Source organism: Rousettus aegyptiacus, unplaced genomic scaffold (genome assembly GCF_014176215.1).
Source record: "Rousettus aegyptiacus isolate mRouAeg1 unplaced genomic scaffold, mRouAeg1.p scaffold_m13_p_9, whole genome shotgun sequence".
NCBI classification, from domain to species: domain Eukaryota; kingdom Metazoa; phylum Chordata; class Mammalia; order Chiroptera; family Pteropodidae; genus Rousettus; species Rousettus aegyptiacus.
In genome coordinates, this window is record NW_023416312.1 from 84,569,049 (window position 1) to 84,595,551 (window position 26,503).

At 40.9% G+C, this 26,503-nt stretch overlaps 1 protein-coding gene and 1 pseudogene across 1 annotated transcript in view; one reads left to right on the top strand and one right to left on the bottom strand.

Annotated features, from left to right (window-relative positions):
* The window catches only part of HS6ST2 (heparan sulfate 6-O-sulfotransferase 2), a 306,999-nt gene that overhangs the window by 135,762 nt on the left and 144,734 nt on the right, over positions 1–26,503 (bottom strand).
* On the top strand, positions 25,624–26,500 carry LOC118607880 (annotated as a pseudogene).

The following is a 26,503-nucleotide window of genomic DNA, read 5'->3' on the forward strand; positions in this document are numbered from 1 at the left end:
GACAAAAAGCAGCTGTTGAAATACTTTCTTTGTGTTCTGTATAAGGAATACAACTTGTAATTCTTCAGTTAGTCCTAAATGAAGGAAATGAGAAGCAGATCACAAAAATGGGCTTCTTGCACTTAAATAATCAGATCTTAAAGTCTAAGTTGGTTGCTTGGGCTTGGACTCTAGGGGACCCTGCTCACACCGGAAGCCTTTAGCATGTGAAATTGGCAAAGCCTTGAGGAAAATACTGTTACTGAATCATCTTTGAAGTAGCTTTTACAATGAGACTTTAAGATATTTTATTTGCTTACAAATAAATTTTGGCTTGAGTTCATAATTAGTAATTTATAAGAGCCTTTGGCATATATTTGACATATTCATTTTTATCTACCCTTTGGTGTAATGTATCAATTCATTTTCTTTTCCCCCATCATTGTTCTTGGATTTGTACAACAAAACCCTTTATTTTCAGAAAACCAATTAGCATGAAATGTGACTTATGTTGTCCTAAACTATGTGTTTTATAATTGGTAAATGGTTGTAATTACTATAAGATAAAAGTCATATATTGGCTACATTCTTATAGTTATTACAAAGACATGGCATGGTCATGGTCTCAAATCAAATTAAAGAGGCATAAAATTCAATTTTAGTTTCTCAAGATCTGTGTAAAAGCTGAGCACATACAAAATGTGAATTTTAACATAACACACTGGCCCAGAAGCAGTTTCTGCATAGATGTGCAGTGACATATTTCTAGAATTTTCTTTGCTATCTCAAGTCTCAGTGTCTGCTATTTTATGACCACCATGTTCTGGATCAGAGAACTGCAAAAATCTGGTTTAGCAGATCCCCAATCTCTCTTTTTCATTTCCTCTACGAGGAAATAAAATACCACCACCTCAAACTGAAGATGCAAGAAGGAAATTATTTTTTTGGTAGGGCAATTTCTGACATAAAGAAGTAACAGTTTAACCTTTTCACACTTGTATTCTATAGATATATTTATAGCATACATTTATAATTCGAAAATCAACATTAACCCACTAGGATGGCTATACTAAAAAGACAGGCAATGACAAGCATTGGCAAGAATGTTAAGCAACCGGAACCCATAAGCATTGCTGGTAGAAATGTAAAATGTTGCAGGCACTTTGGAAAATAGTCTGACAGGTCTCCAAAAAGTTGAACATAAAATCACCATATAATCCAGTAATTCCGCTCATGGATAATATACCTAAGAGAAATGAAAACATATGTTCTTCCAAAAACTTGTACATAAACATGCATAGCACCACTATTCCTAAGAACCAAAAAGTGGAAACAACTCAAATATCTGTTAAATGATGAACGGATAAACAAAACGTGGATTATTCATACAATGAAGTATTTATTATTCAACAATAGAAGAAAAGAGATAAAGGACTGATAACTGCTAAAACATTGATGAACCTTGAAAACATTTAACTAAACGAAAAAACTCAGGCACAAAAGACCACATATTGTACAATTCTGGTTATATAAAATGTTCATTGTAAGAAAATCCATAGAGATAGAAAGTAGATTAGTGATACCAGGGGCTGGAGGAGAATAAAATGTGGAGTGTATGGGTATGAGGTTTTTGAGGGGTATTAAAAATGTTCTGGAATGATAAAATAAAATTGAATGTCAACTGTAATTGAAAAATAAAAAAAAATAAAAATTCTGGTATTAGTGATAATTGTGCACAACTCTGAATATACTAAAAACCACTCAATTCTATGCATTGTTTTAAAATAATATTTTGTATTCTTCAATTATCTTTAGCATATAATATATCAGTTTCAGGTGTACAACACAGTAATTAGACATCCATAAAACTCATGAAGTGATCACCCTAATAAACCTAGTACCCCTCTGATATTATATATTGTTATTGTAATATTATTGACTATATTCCTTATGGTATATTTTGTATTTCCATTACTAACCTGTAATTATCAATTTGTACTTTTTAATCCCTTCCTCCTATTTTCTGATTCCCCCAAACCCCCTTCCTTCTGGTAACCCAAGAAATATTCTCTATATCTATGAGTTTGTTTCTGTTTTTCTTGTTTACTTAGTTCTTTAGATTCCATATGTGTGGGAAATCATATGGCATTTGTCTTTACCTATCTAGCTTACTCCACTCAGCACAATATCCTCTAGGTCCATCATAAAATATCTTTTTCCATCCATTTACTTTCCATCTCTGTGTGTCTTTTAATCTGAAGTAAGACTCTGGTAGGCAGCCTATGTAAGGGTCTTTTTCTCTTATCCATTCAGCCATCTTATCTTTTGATTGAGCATTTAATTATTTTTCGTTTGAAGCACTCGTTTATAGATATGTTGTTATTGCCATTATTTATTCATATTTTTGATACATATTTTCTTCTTCTTCTTAAGGAAGTCCTTCCAACATCTCTTGTAATACTGGCTTGGTAGTGATGAACTCCTTTAGATTTTCCTCGTCTGGGAAGCTCTTTATCTGTACTTCGATTTTAAATGATAGCTCTGCTCGGTAGAGTAATGAGGACTGTAAGTCCTTGCTTTTCATCACTTTAAATATTTTGTGACAAGCCTCTCTCATCTGCAAAGTTTCTGTTGAGAAATCAGCTGACAGTCTTATAGGAGCTCCCCTGTAGGTAGCTGCTTTTCTCCTACTGTTTTTAAGATTTTCTCTTTGTCTTTAACCTTTGGCACTGTAATGATGACATGTCTTGGTGTGGGCCTCTTTGGGTTCATCTTGTTTGAGACTTTCTGTGCTTCCTAGGCTTGTATGTTTATTTCCTTCACTGGGTTAGGGAAGTTTTCAGTCATTATTTCTTCAACTACATTTTCAATTTCTTGCTCTTTCTTCTCCTTCTGATACCCCTATGATGTGAATGTTGTTACAACAGAGGCCTCTTAAAATAACCTCATATTTTTGGATTATTTTTTTCCTATTGCTGTTCTGACTCAGTGTCCTCTGTTACTCCATTCTCTAAATATCTGATTCCATCCTCTGCTCCATTGATTCCCTCTAATGAACTCTTCATCTCACATATTGTATTCTTCATTTCTGACTGGGTTCCCTTTTATATTTTTCATCTCCATTTTTATGTTTTCTATCTCTTGGTTAAAGTTATCCCTGAGTTCATCTACTCTTCTCCTAAGTTCATTGAGCATCCTTATAACCAGTGTTTGAACTTGATATCTGGTAGATTGCTGGTCTTCACTTTGTTTAGTTCTTTTTTCTGGAACTATGTTCTTTTCTTTTGTGTCGGACAGGTTTTTTTGTCTCCCCATTTTTCCTGCCTTCCAGTGTTTGTTTCTATGTATTAGGTAGGACTCCTAAGTTTCCCGGTCTTAGTAGAGTGGACTTATGTAGTAGGTTGTCCTCTGGGGCCCAGTGGCACAGTCTTCCCTGGACAGCTGAGTGAGGTGCTCAAGGTTCATCCCTTGTGTGGGTCACATGTGCCCTCTTGTTGTAGTTGAAACTTGGTTGCTGTTTGCATGCTAATTAGGGGGATTGGCCCTTAGGCTGATTGGTTATGAAGATTGGCAAGTGAAGTGCTGAATCTGTGAAACAGATTCACTTTAGCAGGGCTCCGGTATCTGCCCAGTCTGACCTTTGAGTGTGTCCTCCTCTGATGCACTGGGTAGTACTCTGGCTCTGATGAAAGCAGGCCACCAGGTGTGCTTGCCTATAGGTCTCTTGGGAGGGACCCAATTGCCAGTCAAGTTCAGCTGAAGCCTATGCACCTCCGATGCCACCTGGTAAGAGTCACCAAGCAATCTGAAGATGGCTGCCACCCATACTGGGCTTATAGAAACTCGAGAATCCAAGTCAGAAACCCGGACTAGCTGCTTCTAGTGCCGGGCATGGGGCTGCTTAGCAAGAGGTATGGGGCACACTGAGGACAGATGATGCTTCTTTGGGCTTTGTGAGCTTTTGGGTGATTTTCAGAATGTCCATAGCATGAACTGAGACAGACCATTTGTGTAAAATAAATCACTGGAAGCAGCTTAAGTAGGCCCACAAATTGAGAGAGGCGAGGTCTCAGAGAATCAACTGGGTAGAGCAACCTGTGTTAACCAGGTTAATGGAGACTCAAATATGGTGGCTGCCTTCATCCACACACTGGGAGTGGAGAGGGATAAGCAAAGAAATAATGGCTACTGCCAGCACTTCTATCTGGAAGAAAACTGCCCCTCCTGCCCTTTCCCTAAAGCCTGACAACTCAATTCTTCCCTGTATGTCCCTGGCACTCCTGGAGCAGCTGGCCCAGTGCTTGAGCTCGAAGACAGTGAGTCCGTCAGTATATGAGTTCATGCTCAGGCCCTTAAGGGGAACACCTTGGACGTGAGCCACCGTCCATCTCACTCAGTCACAATCTCCACTGGTTTTCACAAACATAAGTTGTGGGGAGTTTTCTTACTGACACTGAAACTGTGGAGCCAAGAACTCCTGCTCCTTGGGGAGGGGTGGGGCATGCAGCCAATATAACCCTCCAGATTGTCAACTGCCACATGAGGTAGCGGGACCAAGATGTTTTGTGTCTCTGTCCCTCTTACTAGCCTAGAGGTGACCTCTGATGTATATTCCCAGTTGTAAAACTTCCGTTCAGCCAGACCTCAGGCAAATCTGTAGTTTGTTTATAATTTTGTTCGGGTTGTGAGAGGAGGCATGCACAGCATCGACCTTTTATGCCATCTTGGCCAGTCCCCTTTTCTCAGTTGGATGCTTTTAAAAGGGCAAATTATATGTTGTGTTAATTACATCTCAATAAAGCTGTTATTTTTAAGAACTCAATATTAAAAGGACAAGCTGAAAATAACGATGATTATTCAAATAATATCATGTCAAAACTTGAAAATTCATTAATTTAATGGCGCATTATTCAAAGGGAAAATTTTCGATGGTCAGCTGTGTGCCAGACACTGCTCTTGGTACTGAGAATACAGAAATGCTCATAACAAAGTCCCTGTCCTGGCAAAGAGAACATTCTAATGACCCAGCTTTACACATGCTGGCAGATAGATGTGACTGTAGATTTGGAGGAACTCCCAAGGATCAGGTTTTGGGGTTTAGGAAATGAGTTCCTGAACCTCCTTATTCATTTACAAAACTGTGCTACTCTTTTCTATTCTTCACCCCCATACATTTATTTTTAGTACCAAGTGTAAAGATTCTTGCTTCTAAAAAAAGGCTCCTATACACAATGCCGCAAAAGTGCTATGAAGTTAAATTCCAGTCCTCGTGCAAGAATACCTTATTAGTTTAAAGAGAGCCCTAGAATGAGTTATAAAAGGCATGGGCAATTGAACTTGAGGTTGGTTTATAGAACTTTCAATGAACTGATCAGGATGAGCCATAACTACATGAATGACTACAATTCATTTTACTTAAACTTTGGTTACAGAACTCTCTAAAACTGTTTAAAAGTAGTATTCCCCACAAAAATACCATTTTATCCATGGTCCATCTGTGCTTCATGGACTTTAGTGGTTGCCTCTACTGACAATATTAAGTAGTTTTTCAAGGCCCTGCCTTCAAAGTCAGGAGCCACCTATGCATCCAACCTTAGCTCCTATTCTTCTTCTAAATATACTGCTTCTCTTCTCCAGCCAGGAAGGATATCCTGCCTTTTCCTATAGATATCATGCTAGTTCTCTCCTCCTGTTACTCAAAATGTCCACACCTTTCTTTCCATGTTACCTTTCAAGGCCCCCCAAAATTTGACATCCTCAAGGAAAGTCTTCACAGCTCTCCAGCCCATACTGGCTTTTGTCTGTGTCATATAGAACTATTCGACAATCCCAACTCAGTGGTGAGCTCTTTGAGAGTAAGGATTGCATGGTTTGTCATTCTTTCTCCATCTACTTTAGCACATTAGGAAGGCTGCAATAGGTTAGGGCCAGCACTGATTCTGTGAGCTTACTCTCCCTCAGATACATTAAGGATGTCTTTTCCTAAGAGAAATCATTAAAAAGGATTTCCTTATGGGATATAATAAAAAAAAATGGGGTATAGTTTTCTCTTTTTTCCTAAATAACCTTGAGACATTCACTGACTCTTCACCTGCTGAGGCCACATCATTCCATTATTTAAATGACAGGCTGACTGAGCTCAGATTCATGGTAGCAAACCACAGGGTTTTACACTGTCTTTGTGCTGTTTTCTATTTTAATTTTTCAATTTTAATAACTTTGAGGTTAGTTGATGGAAATCATCTCTATTGTTTATTTCTGGGCTAATAAACCAAGCGAATTTTCCTTTCTCAGCTTGTTTGTGTTTCAGTAATATTTGCCATAGTATAGGGCTCATTGTTTTGCAGCCATTTCCATTTGTCTCAGATACCGAATAAAAAGTCTTGGGATTATGTTTCTGCCCTAAACTTTGATAAACTCACATTTAGCTGCTGATTACATATAGAAGGTCTACCAGACTAAACCCTAAGTTATTAAAATGTAAAAGCACACATGATCTGCTTTATAAATACCCTACATGCCATAAAGGTGTTAAGCCCAACAATGTAAATATTATACACTTTTGACAAGAAACTATGAAATAAAAGTTTTCTTCAGGTGTGTTTTACAATGGTGTGATCATAGAATGGGTAGTTAATCAAACGATGTGTTATCATATTGTTGGAAGAGAGATAGCATAGGAAAAATTGACTGAGAAAATATTGAAAGATGAGAGAAGTACAACATAGCTGAAAAGAAAACTTCTGGAAAACACATTGCTAAAAAGAAAACTGTCTGAAGAATATGGATTTTAGTTCCAGGAGCGAATCTAAAAGATTTAATGGAGCACATTAATGTGAAGAACAAGATAATTACTTTCAAAGACAAATCTGCAACATCAACATCTTTTGATCCCCAAAACTCAGGCAAAGAAAAGAAAGAAACAAATTTGTAGAGCCATACTATGATGTGAGTGATCTGATGTCTAGTGCACAAACTAAAAGATGACATTGTTGCATTAGGAATCTGTGCTGTCTATTTAAATTTAATTCTCTCTTTGTAAAAGCAGGGATGAAAGGAGTTGCAGTCCTACCCCTATCCATCCTTTCTCGAACTCATCCTAGAAACTATAGTCAAAGTCCTTACTCAAATACCCCTTGCATGCAGTCCCTCTTCTGTTCAGAAATCTAGAGGTTCCCACCCATTAGCCTGGCATTCATACAACCAACCTATCTTATTGGCAAAATCTTCCACTATCTGATTTCTCCTCTATTTAAACCAAGCAGTCCATTCACCAGGCTTATCCACAAACACACCAAATGTGTCGCAGTCTGGAACCACTGCTTGGGCCCTTTTCTCCACCTGAAATGACCTTTCTGCTTATCAAAATCCCAACCAATTTTTCTTAAGGTCCAGTTTAAATTTCTGACCACTCCAGGTCATTCATTCCAGTGAATCCCACCCCCCACCCTTAAGTCTGCATTTGAAAGTTACACACTAATTTGTAGACAGAATACTTAACGCCAGTGGTTTTCAAAGGGAGGCAATTTTGCATCACAAAAGAAATGGCAATGTGGTACTGTAAAGAGACATTTTTAATTGTCATAACTGGAGAGGGGTGCTACTGGAATTTAGTGGGTTGAGGTCAGTAATGCTGCTAAACATCCTATAATGTGAACATCCTACAATATCCGCAGGACAATCTCATACAACAAATAATCATCCTGCCCAGAATATCAATTGCGCCAAGGTTCAGAAACCCTGATTTACACAAATACAAGTGTTGTCTACTCAACTGGATTAGAAGTACTCCAAAAAGGCATATTGTCATTCATGGTGTCAAAAACAGTGCTGAGTATCTATGATAGCATTACTTAATAAATCTGTGTTGACTATATGTCACCATCTTCTGATTGAGTAAAGAGAAGAAAATTTAATCTAAAACAATAGATTTTGTTTTATCTTACTTTTATTTAATAGAGTTTAAATACCATTTTTGAGGAATGTCACTTTAGACTAATGTTCAATATTCTTTCTTCTCCAGCCATTTGTGAGATGAATGACTCCGAGTGAGGAAATGAGGACAGCAAGTAGGTATGGGACTTGGCTAAAATTGTCAAATATGATGGAACTGGAGAGAACCAAAGTTTCAATCTTTCGTTTTCTACCTAGTTGTGACTGAGCAGGTTATAAACAATTAATTTAGCCATTCAACAGACATCTAATGAACTCCTATTGCCTAGGAAGCACTGAGCTAATCTCATTTCTCAAGTTTTGTTGTGATGAGTTCACTGCTAGAAGACATGTCACCGTCATCACATACATTTTCTCATGGAAGCAATGCTTCAATCTTTACCAGACGTTAGGCATCAAGTAGGTCATAGATATTACTATGCATGTGACATAAAGACAATCATAACAAAATTATAATAAAGTTTATATAAGGAATTCACAAAAAAACATTGTTTTCTAAGTTCTCTGGATACAATAATGTATGTGTTCGACATGCAACTCCACTGATATATAAAATCAACTCAAACCTAATAGCAGTCATAAAAATTAATATCATGTATTTGGCTGAACAATAAATGAATTGATCTTTTACTAATTTGGAAGTATTTATGAAGTGGTGTATGAAGTTTAATTTAAAACCCTAGACCTTTTTTAAAATTTTCTTAAAATTTACCTTAAGGAAGTTAGAGTTGGCCTTTTCTTTTTATCCAGGGCCTTCTTGACACTTGGCAGCTATCAGAATGTTTCACACTTTCAAAAGCTATATAAAAACATTTAGCTGATAATCAGCACTATCATTTTTTTAAAGAAGCTGCAAAATGTTTTTTAAAAAGATTGTTAAAACAGATATAAGATATTTTTCCTGGAACAGAGAGATGAATGCAGAGGAAATTACTGTGTTGGTGTTGAATTGAGCATCGGCCACCTAGCCCAGCAGCATAGGGTGAAGTAAGAGGGCACAAAAGCTTCCAACAGAGAAATGAGGACTGAATGAAGTCCAAAGAGAAAAGCTATTGGAGCTCAGGCTGTGATAAATATTATGTGTAACTTGGCAGTGGCTGTAATTTTGCAGCAGTCCAATCTATTCTGAAAATAAGAGACTTCATCCTTTAAAATCTGCTTCCTACCTCATTGATGATACTTTACATCCTTTCTTCAAACTCATGAGCACCATCTAGTAAATGAAGCTTCGCTGAAGTAAATTAAATGTGCAGACTGTGTCCTAACATTTAAACTGTATCTGATCTAAGAATTAGTACAAACTCATAACTTTCATGAGATACAAATATCACAGTATAACCATTTCAAGGAAAATGCCCAAAAGACTACAGTGTAACTGTCAGACACTGATATCTTAGAGTATAGTTTTTAATTGACTCAAAATTTTGTAGTCTTTTTAAAAGCTCATTAAGATCTAAGTCACAAAATAAACTTGAGAGAAAGGAATGCAAAGCTTCTTTTAATAAATGGAGGCAAAATCACAGTATCTGCAGCAGTCCAATTCAGTTAGATTTATTTGGAAATGTTTTTCAGAAAGCCCTATAATCATCCACACTGGTCCCTCCCCATTGCCCCCTTGCCACATCCAGCATACACAATGAGGATGTATATCTTAAGCTTTTAACATATGCCTGGTCTGTATTAAGTACTTTACATGGATAAATTCCCTTATTATTCCCAATAACACTATGAGGTATGTACTTTTAATCTCTCCAGCTTACAGATGAGGAAACTGAGGTTCAGAAAGTCAGTATGTAGAGAGAGGTCAGAACATGGCAGAGTGAGAGATATCCCCAGATCTCTCCCCTTGAAATGACAATAAGCAGAACATACAAAACTCAACAAAAAACACTCAAACTCCACACCAGTATGTCTGAGTGTGAGATCTATGCTTAAGAGCTACCACAGGTCAGAACCCCAGGAGTTGGGTGGTAGACTGTTAGAAACAAAAAGCTGCCTCTCACAGCTGGAGCTCCCTGTAGGAGGAGGCAGGGAGGGGAAAAGGTGAAGCGAGTTCCCAAACACCCCTTCCGGGGAGGGCAGTGAATTCCACACAGCGGCGGCAGGGCTCAGGCATCAGGGAAGAAAGCAGAGAAACTGGGACAGCAGATGAACAACAGTTGATTTTTACCAGCTGTGGTTGCAAAACTGAGGCTGAGCTGCAGTCTCGATCCCTTAACCCAGAGAGACCCTACCCTCATACCCTCCAAGACTGAACACCGTGGAGCCCCAGGGGAATCTGAAAACATTACAGAAACTGCTGCTAACACTGACAGGGACCAAGACTGAGGGAAGCAAGACTAATTAAACATCTACGAGGAAAAAAAAAAGGTATTATTGAGGCTTCATATAACACAGGGATCTAACAGGCTTAGATGTCACCTACTGGAAACCAAAAGAAAAATGCCTTCTTTCCAACAGGCTAGAGAGACCTTTATATAATAAATCTTCTTTCTGGAAAAACATCAGAATACATTTCCATTAATGCCCAGGTGGAGAAATACTCCATTAAACACCATGAACAACCAAGGTGAGAAGACATCTCAGAAAGAAAGAAAAAAATCTTTAGAAAATAAGCTTAAAGACATAGAAATACGCTACTTAAATGACAGAGAATTCAGGATGATACTTCTGAAAAAATTCAATGAGATCTGAAATGAATCACATCAACAATTTCAGGAATGGAAAAAACAACTTAATGAGCAGAATGAGTTCTTTAGCAAAGAGATTGAAACCCTCAAAAAGACCCAAATAGAATTTCTGTAGATAAAGAACGCACCTGCAAGAGTTGAGAAATGAAATAGCAAACTTGGGGAATAGAGTCAACCAAATGAGGGAAAGGATTAGTGATACCAAAGATATCTAGAAATAAATCTAGAAATAAATCAGAAGGAAGAAGAGAGAAGCCAAAAAATGAAAAATAATGAAAGACAAATGCAAGACCTAGCTGATCCCATCAAAAGAGGAAACATAAGAATAATGGACATCATCGAAGGTGAGGAAAAGGAGCAAGAATTAGAAAGCATTTTTCGATAAATAATTGAGAATTTCCCAAATATATGGAATGAGCTGAAACTTGGAATTCAAGAAATCAGCATAACACCAAATTATCTCAAACCAAAAAGACCTTCACCAAGACACATCGTATTAAAATATTCAAAACCCCATGACAAAGACAGAATTCTCAGGGCAGTCAGGGAAAAGAAGATGGTAACCTATAAAGGAAGACCCATCAGATTATCGTCGGACTTCTCAGCACAATCCTTACAAGCCAGAAAGGAATTGAATCAAACATTCAAACTATTAAATGAAAGGAACTACCAGCGAAGAATAATATAATCAGCTAAGCTCTCCTTTATATATGAAGGAGAAATAAAGACATTATCAGACATACAGAAATAGAGGGCATTCTCCACCACGAAGCCTGCACTACAGGAAATACTGAAAGGGGTCAGCTCGCCTAAAACAAAATGACAAAAAAATGAAATAATTAGGAGTAAGGTCACTAGTAGTCAGACAGAAGCAGAGGAGTGCAACCTGTGCTAAGAAAAGGGCATTATAAACTTAAACGATAAGAAGAGATTTGCTATAACGAGATAGTAATCAACGTTCAGCATACTTCAGGACAAATTAAGACAATGGCAGAAAAGGAGAGGATTCAAAGATCCAAATTCACAAAGGGGAATGTAGATAAGGCACACACAGAAGAAAATGGACGACTGTGTGTGTGTGTGTGTGTGTGTGTGTGTGTGTGTGTGTATATATATATATATATATATATATATATATATAACTATGCTTTACATATTTGTAATAGTAACCACAGGCTAAAGATTCAGAACTGAAGTATATAACATAAAACGAGGACCATAGGGAAAACCCACAAAACCCAACCAAAATAAAGAAAATAGAAACACAAGGACAAGGAAGCAAAGGAAACACCAAACTATCAGAAAGTAAAACATAAAATGAATACAAGAAGACCTCATATTTCAATAATCACCCTAAATGTAAATGGACTGAACTCACCAATAAAAAGGCACAGAGTTGCAGAATGGATAGAAAAACAAAAGCCAACCATATGCTGCCTCCAGGAGAAACATCTCACCTCCAAAGACAAGTATAGACTCAAAGTGAAAGGTGGGAAATGATATTTCAAGAAAATGGCATTCAGAGAAAAGCCTGAGTAGAGGTACTAATATTGAACAAAATAGACTTCAAAATAAAAAGGTAAAGAAAGATACTGAGGGACACTTCATAATGATAAAGGGAATCGTGCACCAAGAATGTATACCACTTATTAATATCTATGTTCCCAATCAGGGATCCCCGAAATATGTAAAGCAATTATTACTAACAGAACAAAAGGAGGAAACAGACCAAAACACTATCATAGTAGGGGACCCAAATACCCATTGTGAGATATGGGCAGATCATCCAAACAGAAAATCAATAGAGAAATAACATCCATAATTGATACATTAGACCAACTGGACATAATTGACTTTTACAAAGCCTTCCATCTCAAAACAGCTACTTATACATTCTTCTCTATTGCACATGGAACATTCTCAAGAATATACAACATACTTGGACACAGAGATAACCTCAACAAATATAAGAGAGTTGAAATCATACTAATCACACTCTCTAATCATAATGCTTTGAAACTAGAGATCAACTGCAAAAAGAAAGCAAAAAGAACTATAAATACATGGAGATTAAACAACATACTACTGAAGAATAACTAGGTCTTAGGAGAAATAAAAAGAGAGATCAAGAGATACATAGAAATAAATGATAATGATAGTACAGCATATCAAAACTTTTGGGACACGGCAAAAGCAGTCATAAAAGAAAAGTTCGTATCATTACAGACCTACCTCCAAAAACAACAACAAGCTCAAATAAACAGCCTAACATGTCATCTTAAAAAACTAGAAAACGATGAACAAATGAAGACTAAAGTCAGCAGAAGGAAAGAAGCCATCAAAATTAGAGCAGAATTAAATAAAATTGAAAACAAAAGAGCAATAGAAAAAATAAATGCAACAAAGAGCTGATTCTTTGAGAAGGTTAATAAAATTGACAAACTCCTGGCTAAACTAACTAAAGAAAAAAGAGAAAAGACACAAACAAAATCAGGGATTAAAGAGGGGAAATTATGACCGATATCACATACATATAAAGGATCATACAAAGATATTAGGAACATGGACATGCACAATAGATTAGTAGGAATGAGGAGGAAGTAGTGGTTACAGAAAGAAATCTAACTATGGGAGGTCCACGCACAGTTTAAATATATATATATATATATATATATATATATATATATATATGCCTTACTGTTAAAATATACCGCTGAAACTTACTGGATTTCGTTAAATGACATCATAAAAAATTAATTAACTAATTAATTTCTTAAAATTTCAAAAAATAATAAAATAAAAGAAAAAAATAAAAATAAAAGAAAGATAATAGATGAACTAAAGTCACCTAGTTATTAAGTGGCAAGTTACAACTCCAATCCAGGCAGTCTGACTCCAGAGCCCATTGCCGTAACTCTAGTCTCCATCTGCCACTCACTTTCATTTGTATTCCTTCCCGAGATTCCTTCCTGCTGCAATTTTTATAGGAGTGGCTGCAATCACACTTATAGGAAAGGCATTAGAATGCACTATGCACATGCAAAGTCAGCTACATGGAGAACATGCCAGACTCATCCCTGACCTGCACGGAAGCCAAGATTTACTGATCTCTTTTAGCCTCCACATGGCCAGCCCTTCTCCCATCAAGAGCTATTGTGCCTGGCTGCCTTCTCCTAGACTGTCCTTAAGATGGAGCCTCCTTTGATTCCTTGAGACGTATCGCCATAAAACAACTGGAGAAGGAAGCCAAGCTCCTTTGGCTCACTGAAAAGTGTGATCTTTTCATAGTCCAAATAATTTCTGGGTCAAACTCTCCTTTAACGCAAAATTATCCTCTTGCTTCCCTTCATCTTTGCTGAAAACACTGTATCTGATCTCAGCTCATATTAGCTACCATTTATAGTGAAGAGGAACTTTCATTCAAAAGGCTAATCAGCTCTCTGTTCTGCTTCTGTAAATATACTTGCTGCATGGACTGTACTCGAAATTGATTAAAGACTCACCTTTCCTTTTGTTTGATCTGTCTAAGCAACAAATGTAACTGCTCCCCCTAGCAACTCCTGCGCTTTGTAACACTTTGTAACTGCTGGTAACCCATAGCAACTCCCACCCTTTGTAACTCAATGTAACTACCTGCAACCATAGCAACTCTCACCACTCTGTTATGGTCTGAGGACAAATTAACCAATCAGTCCATGCCAAAAGGATCTATGTAAGGAATGTTGCAACTGAGCTCGGGCCCAGATCTTCAGTACTAGCTCTTCCGGGATCAATGGCATAATGAACCTGAGTTCTCCGATTCTCCGAGTGCTGCTTGGTTTCTTGCCAGTCTAATTTTGAATCTTTTCTGCAACATTTCTGGAGGCCTCAGTGAAATTCCAACCATGCTGGCCCTTTGAGCCGCCAGACTGGTGGCTTGGCTGAGCCAGGGCAGAGGGGCTCTGAGATGAATGAGGAGGTGTGTCACCTGATGAGTATTCTGGGTTCTCTTTCAGACTGGCACCTTGACTCCCAAGATGGCTGAGCCCCCAAGCAGACTCATAGGAGGGACAGACCAACTCACCAGGAACAGCCATGGGATAAGGTAAGGTCCCGGGATCAGCCTCCAGTCAGGTCCCTTCTCCAGATGAAAGAGGAGCTTGATCATCTCCTAGTCCTCAGTTAGAAGACATTAGTCAGGGTCTTCCCAGTAGGGAGGACATCAGGGTCTCCCCAGTGGGGGAAGATGTCAGGTTAGGGCCTTCCAAACGGGAGGAGGCAATGTTTTAGCCTGATGTACAAATGAGTGAATAAATGAGTGGCTTGGCTAGCTTGATCAGTCAGGTAGGAGTTTGCGGTTCCATGGCTGGGGACTCTTAAGGTCTCCCAAGGATATGGAGTCCATGTGGGCTCATTCTGTGATTCCACAGTGCACAGCATACAGTCCATGGCTGCACTGGACTAGTGTCCAATTGTAAGTCACAAAGCTGAGTCCACTATGGCTAAGTGTCACCTAAGCTCCTTTGGGACACAGCCAGATGAGCATCTGAATGGTTTTTTCTTTGGAGGGGGTACCCACCCTTGTTTGTATTTGTGTCACCATCACAAGGTGGAGTGTGTTTGGTTAACATTGGGCAAAGGGAGGCCCAATCACCCTCCAGAGAGTAACCAAGCATCCTCCACAGGTTAAGAGGAGTGGCTGCTTACTCTCCACAGGACAGGTTAAGGAATGTTAGGAGGTTGCATGAAGGAGAGTGAGTGCTGAATGACTGAGATGTGGCCTTGCCACGAAGTGAGAGTTGAACCCCAATCTGTGGTTCCATGCCAAACCTCATATGGCTCAAGGTGGTGTCACTGGATCTCCATGAGGAGTTCACTCCAGTGATCCAGGTCGGTGGTTTATACTGACCCACCAATGCTAAAAGGCGCCTGAAACATCCCCATGAGGGGTGCGGAAGGAGACAGGTGAAGCAAGTGATGTCCCCTCCAAAGTTTCCCCCACCCTATCCCCCAACCCTCCACGTGGCATGATTGTTGTCTGTCATGGGAGGCATGGGGGGAGGTTCCTCTAAGCCAACTGTCTTAAATTGTATTTTGAAAAATTTTAAGAAATGTTTCTCAGAGGATTACGAGGTCAAGCTGACCCCAGGAAAGCTTTGCACACTCGGTGAGCTTGAATGGCCCGCCTTCAAGATAGGATGGCCCTCAGAAGGGATCATAGACCTCCCCACTGTGAGAGCTGTGTACTGGGTCGTGACAGGGACCCCTGGACATCCAGAACAGTTTCCATATACAGACTCATGTTTGCAAATCACTACTATAGTGCCTCCTTGGGTCCAGTTCTGCATGAGTAGGCAGAGACAGAGTAAGTAAGGTACTTGTGGTGGGACAGACTCGGGGAAAGGACAAGGAAGAGCCAGCAACAGGATGGGGACCCCGAGGAAGAACCTATCTTCCCACTACCATACATCCCAGCAGCTCCGCCAGTCCCTACACAGCCACTCTACCCACAATTGTCATACAGCCTTCCACCATCAGTGCCTTTGCCACCCAACAGCCTGAGTAACCACCAAACCCAAGCCCACAACACCTTTACTCAGCCACTCAACCAGCTCTGCAATCTATGACCCTTTAGATGTCCCTTTGAGATTGGAGAGGATGGCACAGTCCAGCCGGGCCACCCTGTCCTCTACTATCAGCCATTCAGCATAGCCAACCTCCTCAACTGGAAGCAGCATACCCCGCCCTATGTGGAAAAACCCCGGGCCATGATTAATCTGCTTGAGTCCATCTTCCAAACTTATCAGCCTACCTGGGATGACTGCCATCAACTCTTCCTAACTCTTCAACACTGAAGAACAATGCAGATTCTGTCAGAAACACGGGAATGGCTTCAAGGACAAGAACCAGAATATATACTAGACCCTGTAACGTGGGCCTCGGAGGCTGCAACAGATCCCAGGTCCAACTGGGACTTCAAAGTCCCACACAGAAGAGAATCTCTCAACAGGTACCAGTAGGCCATACTGCAAATGGTAAAAGCTGGGGCTTGGAAGCCAAAAAACATGTCAAAAACAGCAAAGATACTCCAGAAGCCAGATGAGTTCCCCTCAGAGTTCTATAAGAGACTGCGTGAGGTGTTCCAAGTATATACCCCTTTTAACCTTGAAGCACGAGAGAACCAGTGCATGGTCAACATGGCATTTGTGGCTCAATCCTTCACTGACATCCGCCTTAAGCTTCAGAAATTAGAGGGCTTTGCTGGGATGAACACCACTGAGCTACTGGAGGTCGCAAACAAAGTGTTTGTAAACTGAGATCAAGAGTCCCAAATGGTAGCTGACAAACAGATGAAACAGAAGGTGTCCCTGCTGGCATCTGCATTAGGGAAACTGGGTCCAGTACAACAAACTGCTGCTCCTCCATGGAAGAGAGAAACCAAAAGGAGACCCCCACTTCACTGTGACCATGCACCTACTGCAAAGAGACCGGCCATTGGAAAAACGAGTCCCCTCATCGTAGGAAAATGACTGAACAGCCAAAGTTCAATCAACCTCATAAAGGAAAGTACCAGCCTGAGCCAGTTGTCCAAGAGCTTATCGACTAGGCCAAAGAACAATCAAACAAGGAACAACCAGACTCCCTGATCCTAGGCCCCCAGGAGCTTATAGTCACAATAGATGTGGGGGGCCAATTAATGACTTATGATGGACACTGGGGCAGAACACTCTGTGGTAACCACACCTGGGGCTCCCCTCACGGATCAAACAGCAACTATCGTTGGGGCCACAGGGTACAAAGTCGCCCACTCATTCTATAAAGCCTGCTCATACAGGTTGTGGGGTCACATAGTGACTCATGAGTTTCCGTACCTACCAGAGTGCCCCATCCCCCTTTTGGGTAGGGACTTATTAAAAAAGCTTGGAGCACAAATCACCTTTATCCTAGGGAAACCCACCAGTCTCACACTGAGGAGCCAGCCTGCTCTAACGACAGCTGTGACTCTGCTCAGGGAGGACGAATGGCATCTTTATTCTCTGGGAGAAAAATAAATAAATCCAACCAGTCTGCTAGAAGAGTTCCCTGCTGTCTAGGCAGAAAAGGGGGCTCCAGGCCTAGCCAAAAATCATGCACCAATTGTGGTAGACCCGAGACCAGGAGCCTCCACTGTCACACAAAGGCAATATCCAGTGCTGCGGGAAGCACACCTAAGAATTTCGGACCACATCCAGCATTTGCATGATACTAGAATCTTAGTTGAGTGTCAGTCACCTTGGAACACTCCACTCTTGTTGGTCAATAAACCTGGAGAGAATGACTACTGCCCTCTCCAGGACCTCCACACCATCAACAATATAGTGGTCATTATCCATCCAGTAGTCCTGAACCTGTACACTCTCCTGAGTCTCTTACCTGCTCAAGCAAGCTGGTTCACATGCCTTGACCTTAAAGACACCTTCTTCAGTCTCCGGTTATCACTGGCCAGCCAGCCTTTGTTCACCTTTGAGTGGGAAGACCCACACACTGGGAGAAAAATGAAACTGACTTAGACTCAACTGCCACAGGGCTTCAAGAACTCACCTACCCTGTTTGGTGAAGCACTGGCCACAAATCTGGCTGCCGTCCCTGGAGAGACTTTGAACTGTACTCTACTCCAGTATGTAGATGACCTGCTGCTGGCTAGCCCCACTCAAGGAGACTGTTGGAAAGGTACTAGAGCCTTACCGGCCCTACTCTTTAACAAGGGATACAAGGTGTCATGGAAGAAGGCTCAAATCTGCACACAGGAGTTCAGATACCTTGGGTTCATCATCTCAGAAGGATATTGGTCACTCAGACACAAAAGGAAACTGGCCATCTGCTCAATACCTTGGCCTAACACCAAGCAAGGGGTTTGTGAATTTCTAGGGACTGCTGGATTCTGTTGTATCTATCATATCAGGTTTCTCTGAGATTGCCAAACCACTGTATGAGGCCACAGCTCAGTCTGGTAAAGACCCCCTGGAGTGGGATTCTAAACAATAAAAAGCTTTCAGAGAAATAGAGACTCTTAACCAGTGCCCCAGCATTAGGACTACCGGATATGACAGGGGACTTTAACCTCTTCATACATGAGAAGAATCACACTTCACTGGGGATCCTCACATAAACAGTTGGGCCATGGCAATATCCAATTGCATATTTGTCCAAAAGGCTAGATCTGGTGGCTGCGGGATGGCTACTGTGTCTCTGGGCCTTAGCTGCCATGGTAATCCTGGTCAAAGAATCGGACAAGCTTACACTGGGACAAAATATAAATTCAAAGGTCCCCCATGCTGTAATCGCATTAATGAATACTCAAGGGCACAAGTGGCTGACCAATGCCAGAATAACTCATTATCAGGGACTGCTTTGCGAAAATCCACGAGTCTGCTTCAAAACTGTATGTACATTGAACCCTGCTACATTTCTGCCCACTGAGGAGGGGCCTCCTGATCACGACTGTGAGGAGGTCATGGATGAAGTTTACTCAAGCAGGCCAGATCTGACAGATGTTCCTCTTCAAGACCCAGAACTGGCATTGTTCACAGATGGGAGCAGCTTCATCCATGAAGGACAGTGCAAAGCCGGCTATGCAATAACAACTACCGATGAGGTAATCAGAGCTGAGGCTCTGCCATAGGGCTGGTCATCACAGTGGGCAGAACTATGGGTGCTCATTTAGGCACTGTGACAGGCTGAATGGAAATGGGCCAATATCTACACAGACTCAAGGTATGCCTTTGCTACCTTGCACATGCACGGGGCCATTTATAAAGAGAGGGGATTACTGACGGTGGGAGGAAAAGAAATCAAAAACAAAGAAGAAATCTTCCAGCTGCTAGAAGCAGTTTGGAAGCCTTCTAAAGCAGCAGTAATTCACTGCAAAGGCCACCAGGGAAGAACTTATTCTGTCAGTAGGAAAAATTGGCTAGCAGACTAAGCAACTAAGGAGGCTTCCCACCAACTGAGTGCCACAATGGGTCATAAACTAATCTCCAGGGTTCTCCTGGCACCAGAATTGCCTCTATCCCCCAAATACACTAAAGCAGAAGAAAAATGGGCTTCAAGTGAAGTGGGAACCAAGAGGAAGGAGGGTTGGTGGGAGCTTCCAGATCAAAGACTCTTTGTTCCCACTGTACTGGCAGTCCAGCTAGTAAAACATCACCATGAATTAACTTGCCTGGGGAAGTCTTCTTTAGAAAACCTGTTAGGCCGTTGCTATATCATACCCAAACTCCCAACCTTATGTGCCCAGATCAATGCTAGCTGTGTCACTTGCGCACAAAACAATGCTGGCCAAAGGCCAAGGTCTAATCCATGGGTGCAAACAATTGAAACTATGCCACTCGAAGACCTAGAAGTAGACTTTACTAAAGCCAGGCCCTGCAGGGGCCATAGATATCTGCTTGTGTTAGTTTGCATCTACTCCAGATGGGTTGAAGCTTTTCCTACATGCATTGAATAGTCATGAAAAGTAGCTAGAGCCTTAAGAGAAATTGTTGCAAGATAAGGGCTACCCTTTTTTATAAGATCAGACAATGGCCCTGCCTTTGTGTCTGAGATAGTTCAGATCTTGTCCAAAGCTCTAGGAATCAAATGGAAGCTCCACACAGCCTACAGGCCACAGAGTTCAGGGAAAGTTGAATGCATGACCCAGACCCTCAAAACCACACTAGCTAAGCTTTGTCATGAAACCCAGTTACTTTGGATTGATTTGCTGCCTTTGGCTCTACTACGAACATGATGCACCCCAAGACCTTCAGGCCACTCCCATTTTGAAATCCTTTACAGGAAACCTCCCCTAGTGATAAGGAAGTTAAAAAGAGACACTTGATTAATGGCTGACCTAGAAATGTCCCAACACCTTCAGGCCTTAGGGAGGATCCTCTGCCACATCTCTCAGGAAACCTTAGAACGAGCCCCTTTCCCTTTAGAGAATTGGGTCCACCCTTTTCAGCCAGGAGATGAAGTATGAGTTTTTGATTAGAAGAAGGAACCACTCTAACCAAGTTGGACAGGCCCTCACACTGTTATATTAGCAATTCCCACTGCTATTAAAGTTGCAGATATCACCCTGTGGATCCATCACACCCAGGTAAAGAGAGCAGCACCTCCGGAAAAATGGGAGACTTGGACTGCAGAGCCTCTTTCTGATCAGTTTCTCTGAATCACATACCACAGGCAGCAGAAATCCACCTGAGATCTTCGGCCCTGGTCTGGCCACCCCGGAAGCTGGCCAGTCTAAACACAGCAGAAACTTGAGGATCAACCATCCAGACTGTCTAGATGTATTGCTATCCTTTTGTAGCCCTAACCCTCTTTGTTATACTTGTCTTGCTGCTTGCTTTAGGTTTGGCCTCAGTATCACCCTCAAATTGGACTCCGAGTCAAATAATCACTTTAGCCCTAACCTATTTATTCTATGTTGGGATCCTCTCAATTCCTACATGTTCAGGCTAAACTCCCTTTGATAAATGTTTACAATTATAGATTATCTGATCACCATTGGTTGTTTTTCTAATTCAAGTAAGATGGCACCACTAAAGACGCTTTTCCTTCTCCTCCTTCTACACCATGTGTGTAGCGCCAGTCTCCTCACTTCTCTCCTTTGTACCCACTGCACGCAAAGGTACAGGGTAGGGTCCAACACTGCCACCTGCTTTACTTCTATAACCGGTCTACCCATAGGATGTGCCCTAAATACCACACTCTGCACTCATTGGGGATTCAGATATTGGATGGAGTCCATTAAAGTTAAATCTGAAATCGACCAGTCCTACCAAGAGCCTGAAAAATTTGGGGAAACTTGAGCATGTCGGTGATGGACCTCACACAAGGAAAAGGTCCATAACCACTCAGAGGGCCCAGCAGTTGGAGAAATTGTCCAATGGTTGCATAATTCAACCACACCTAAACCTACACTGTCTCCTAGGCCTCAAAGCCCACCAATGTATGATCAGCTAAAGGTCACCTTGAGCCAAAGCCTAAGGAAGAATCTCTTTATTGACATAGCTGAGAGGATAGCCCATAAACTTGGTGTTACTAAATGCTGGGTGTGTGGAGGAGCACTCATGGGCGAAGATTGGCCTTGGAAGGGAACTAGCCTAGATGCCTTTTACCTACTTCAGTGGAATCACATGACGGTTCAACATGAAGAGGGTCAACTCAGGATTTGGGTCCTCTCCTCAGATGTAATAGAAGAATGTCTTGGCTGGATAGGTCCAAAGATATACTCAGTGGGTTGGAGAGATAGCATGTAGAAGAATGTTATTTTTAAATCATACGGACCTAAATTGGTGGCCCAAAGTTCCCTCCTGGTATTGGGCCACCAACAGCACTATAACTAACTCCTCGTGTCACTCTTTCGACCAAAGCTCAACTGTCACAAACTGTACTATAAAGGAAGGCATGGTCTCTAACCCCCTTCATGCTATCCCAGCTATCAACATATTCTGGGAACCCCTCAACTCCACTAGCCCCAAGAGTTGGAAAGCACCAGATGGGATTTGTGGGAAGAGGGCCTATACCCAACTCCCAGCAAACTGGAAAGGAAGTTTCACCATTGGGATCATTCAACCTGGCTTCTCCCTCCTACCAGACAAAGGAGGAAACAAGCTAGGTGTTGTTCCCTTATATCAAGACTTACAAGACAGGGCTAAGAGGTTACTTGAAGTAGGGGGACAACAAACATGAGGAGAGGATGAATGGCCACCCTGCCATATCATCCAATACTACGGCCCTGAAACTTGGGCCCAAGATGGGAGCTGGGGTTACTGAACCCCCATATACATGCTTAAAGGAATTATCAGGTTACAGGCCATGTTAGAGATCATTACTAACCAGACGGCCTCAGCCCTAGAACTCCTGGCCATACAATAGTCTCAGATGCGTGTAGCAATATATCAAAACCATTTAACTTTAGATTACTTGCTAGCAGAAGACGGGTGAGTATGCAGGAAGTTTAACCAATTCAATTGCTGTCTCCAAATAGATACCAATGGCCAGGCTGTAACTGATATAGCTCCTAATATTAGAAAAATAGCTCATGTATCCATCCAGAGTTGGACAGGTGGGACCCTAATAACATATTTGGAGGATGATTCTCTACCTTTGGGAGCTTTAAGATCTTAGTTGGAATAGTACTCCTCCTCCTCCTCCTCCTCCTCCTCCTCCTCCTCCTCCTCCTCCTCCTCCTAGGGGCCTGCCTTCTTCTCCCTTGCCTGTTGCCTCTTGTTGTACAGTCAATTACCTCCCTCATAGAGGATATAGTAGAGAGGAAGACTGCAGCAAAGATCCTTATGCTGTAGAAGTACCAGCCCCTGGCCCAGGGAGATCAAGAGCTTGATGCTCTATAAGAATTTAAAAGGGCATCAAAAGCAGGGAATGAAGAAGAATTTTCATTCAAAAGGCTAATCAGCTCTCTGTTCTGCTTCTGTAAATATGCTGGCTGCCTGGGCTGTACTCAAAATTGACTAAAGATGCACTTTCCCTTTTGTTTGATCTGTCTAAGCAACAAATGTAACTATTTGTTCCCCCTAGCAACTCCTGTGCTTTGTAACACTTTGTAACTGCCGGTAATGGACAACAACTCCCACCCTTTGTAATGCAATGTAACTACCTGCAACCATAGCAACTCCTGCCGCTTTGTAATGGTCTGAGGACAAATTAACCAACCAGCCAGTGTCAAAAGGATGGATATAAGGAATGTTGCAACTGAGCTCAGGGCCCAGATCTTCAGAGTGCTAGCTCCTCTGGGATTGCCGGTATAATGGACCTGACTTCTCCAATTCTCTGAGTGCTGCTTGGTTTCTCATTAGTCTAATTTTGGACTTTGCCATATGCCAGGTACCATGGTAGGTACTTTGCATAATCCTATTAGTGAAACTTTATAAGGATCATACAAGGTAGGCATTAGTATTATTCCTATTATACAAGTAAGGAAATTGAGACTCTGCTATTAATTGATTTGCTCAAAGAAACACAACAAGGAAGTGCCACAGGCAGATTAGGACCTGAAGCTGCAAGCCTAACATTGACCAAGTCATTTCACTTTGCTGAGTTTCAATGTCCTCATCTGCAATATGAAGGAATAAGATTTCCTACCTAATGGGGATGTTATGAGGATAAAATGAGAAAATTCATGCAAAAACTTGGTTTGGTACCTGCACAAAGTAAGCCCTCGACAATAAATATTTTCCTTTCCTTGCTGAGGAATAGGCTTTATGGGATGATCTTTATGGAGGATCTTAAGTCCTCCAGCCTTAAGATGACTGGAGAAAGATCCAGGCTAACTAGCTGGAGCAGAGTCTTGAGCTTCTCTCTCAGGAGCAGGGGCTCATGTGGCTTTGGGTTTTATTCCTGCACCAATGTGCTATTGTCTTCCTTATACCTACAATCAAGCCTATCACTGCATCACCTAGGAGAGGCAGCATACAGTGGCACATGCTATGTAGCTGCACTCATGAGCAAGCACACTGGATTTTGATGTGCTCTAGACCAAACCTGCCTATAAGGTTTTTCATATACACTGTTTTACCACAAACTAGAAAGGATGGAAATGTTTTCCTGTTGGATCATAGATGAGTTCAAACTCCTTTCAAGAGACAAGGGTGGCATTAAAATGAAAAGATAAAAAGAATAATCCAATTGGTCTGAGATGTTAAAAACTTACATAGAATTGGAGTAATTTCATATATGCTAAATGAAAAGCTAGAAATATTAGTTGGAAATAGAGGCACAAAAGAGAGGCAAACCAAACCACTGATCTAAGGTGCTGAATAAATTTGGCACATGCATTCTGAGAACTGAGGCCACCATATACCCTTCTCACTCTTATAACAATGAAGAATGTGACTCTACCCCTAAATTATGAGAGAATGAGCGAGCAGAGCAGGAAAATGTCCCCAAAATTCAATGAGACACACTAATTAAGTCAATAGTCCTCCATGTTGGCTGAGGAAATTTTAAAATTACAAATGCTCACAGACCTACTCAAGACCAAATAAATCAGAATCTTAGGAGATGGGGCCTGAGCCTCAGTATCTTCAAAAAGTTCCCCAGGTGATATAAATAAAAATATGGCCACAGTTTGATGTAAAGCAGCCAAGTACAGTATCTAGCCCACAACGTGTGAGGTACAAATGGAAGCTCTCCTTCTCCTTTCATTCAGCAGACACCAACCACACCACTGAAGGAAACCACATTTGGTTGGTCTTGCATCACATTAAGAAATAATTCCACAAAATAGTGCCAATCGTGACAACATGGATGAACCTTTAGAGCACTATGCTAAGTGAAATAAGTCATAGCAAGACAAATATGTCTTACTCACATGTGGAATCTAAATTATCTTTTTAAAAGCCAAACTCATAGAAACAGAGAGTAGACTGGTGAATACCAGGGGCTAGGAGGTGGGGAAAATGGGGAGATGTTAGTCAAAGGATACAAACTTCCAGTTATAAGAGGAATAAGTTCTGAGGGTCTCATGTACATCATCATGATTATAGTTAACTAATAATACTCTATTTAATACTTGAAAATTGCTAATAGAGATCTTAAATGTTCTTAAAACAAACACATGTTGTGTAATTATGCGAGGTAATGGATATGTTAACTAATCTTGTTGTAATCATTCCACAATATATACATATATAAAATCATCACACTATACACCTTAAACTTACAGAATGTTATATGTCAATTTTATCTCAATAAAACTGGAAACATAAAAGGAACGACCCCACAGATGATCAAACAAGGTCCTAAAGAAATAATTAGATGGTGTTTGAAATGTTCACATAATAGACTCAGCTACCCATAAGGTAGGGTCACCCCTTGAGAAGTTTTTCTGGTATCTGTCCTCTTCCATCCCACCTCACCTCCTCCCTGGCTCAGTTCAGAAAGGTGGACATCTTTGCACCACCATTCTAAATCCAGCTCCATACAACACTCCACCACTGCTGCTGCCAGGACTTGGACTGCTCACCAGCACCTCCAAGCCAACAATTCCACCACCATGGAGGACATGAACAAGTACAGCAACATAGAGGAATTCACAGAGGGATCTAAGGTCAACGCTAGCAAGAATCAGCAGGATGACGGTAAAATGTTTTTTGGAGGCTTGAGCTGGGATACAGGCAAGAAAGATCTGACTGAATATTTGTTTCAGTTTGAGGAAGTTTTAGACAGCATTATTAAACAGATTTGGTCATTGGAAGATCAAGGGGATTTAAACTTGTGCTTTTCAAAGATGCTGTTAGTGTTGATAAGGTTTTGGAACTGAAAGAACACAAACTGGATGGCAGATTGGTAGGGCCAAAGGGCCAAAGTTTTAAAGGGGAAGGAATCAAAAAATAGGTTTTTGTGGGTGGATTGGAGCCTTTGGAGAGATTGAAAATATTGAACTTCCAATGGATACAAAAACAAATGAAAGAAGAGGATTTTGTTTTGTCACATATACAGATGAAGAGCCAGTAAAGAAATTATTAGAAAGTAAGTGTCACCAAATTGGTACTGGGAAGGGTGAAATCGAAGTTGCACAACCCAAAGAGGTAAATAGGCAGCAACAGCAACAACAAAAAGGTGGAAGAGGTGCTGTAGTTGGTGGAAGAGGTGGTACTAAGGGTCAAGCCTGAGGACAGGGCCAAACCCGGAACTAAGGATTTAATAACTATTATGATCAAGGATATGGAAATTACAATAGTGCCTATGGTGGTGATCGAAGCTATAGTGGCTATGACAGCTATGATTATATTGGGTATAACTATGAGAACTATGGATATGGACAGGGCTATGCATACTACAGCGGTCAACAGAGTACTTACAGCAAGGCATCTCAAGGGAGCGACAATCACCAAACCAAATATCAGCCATACTAAAGG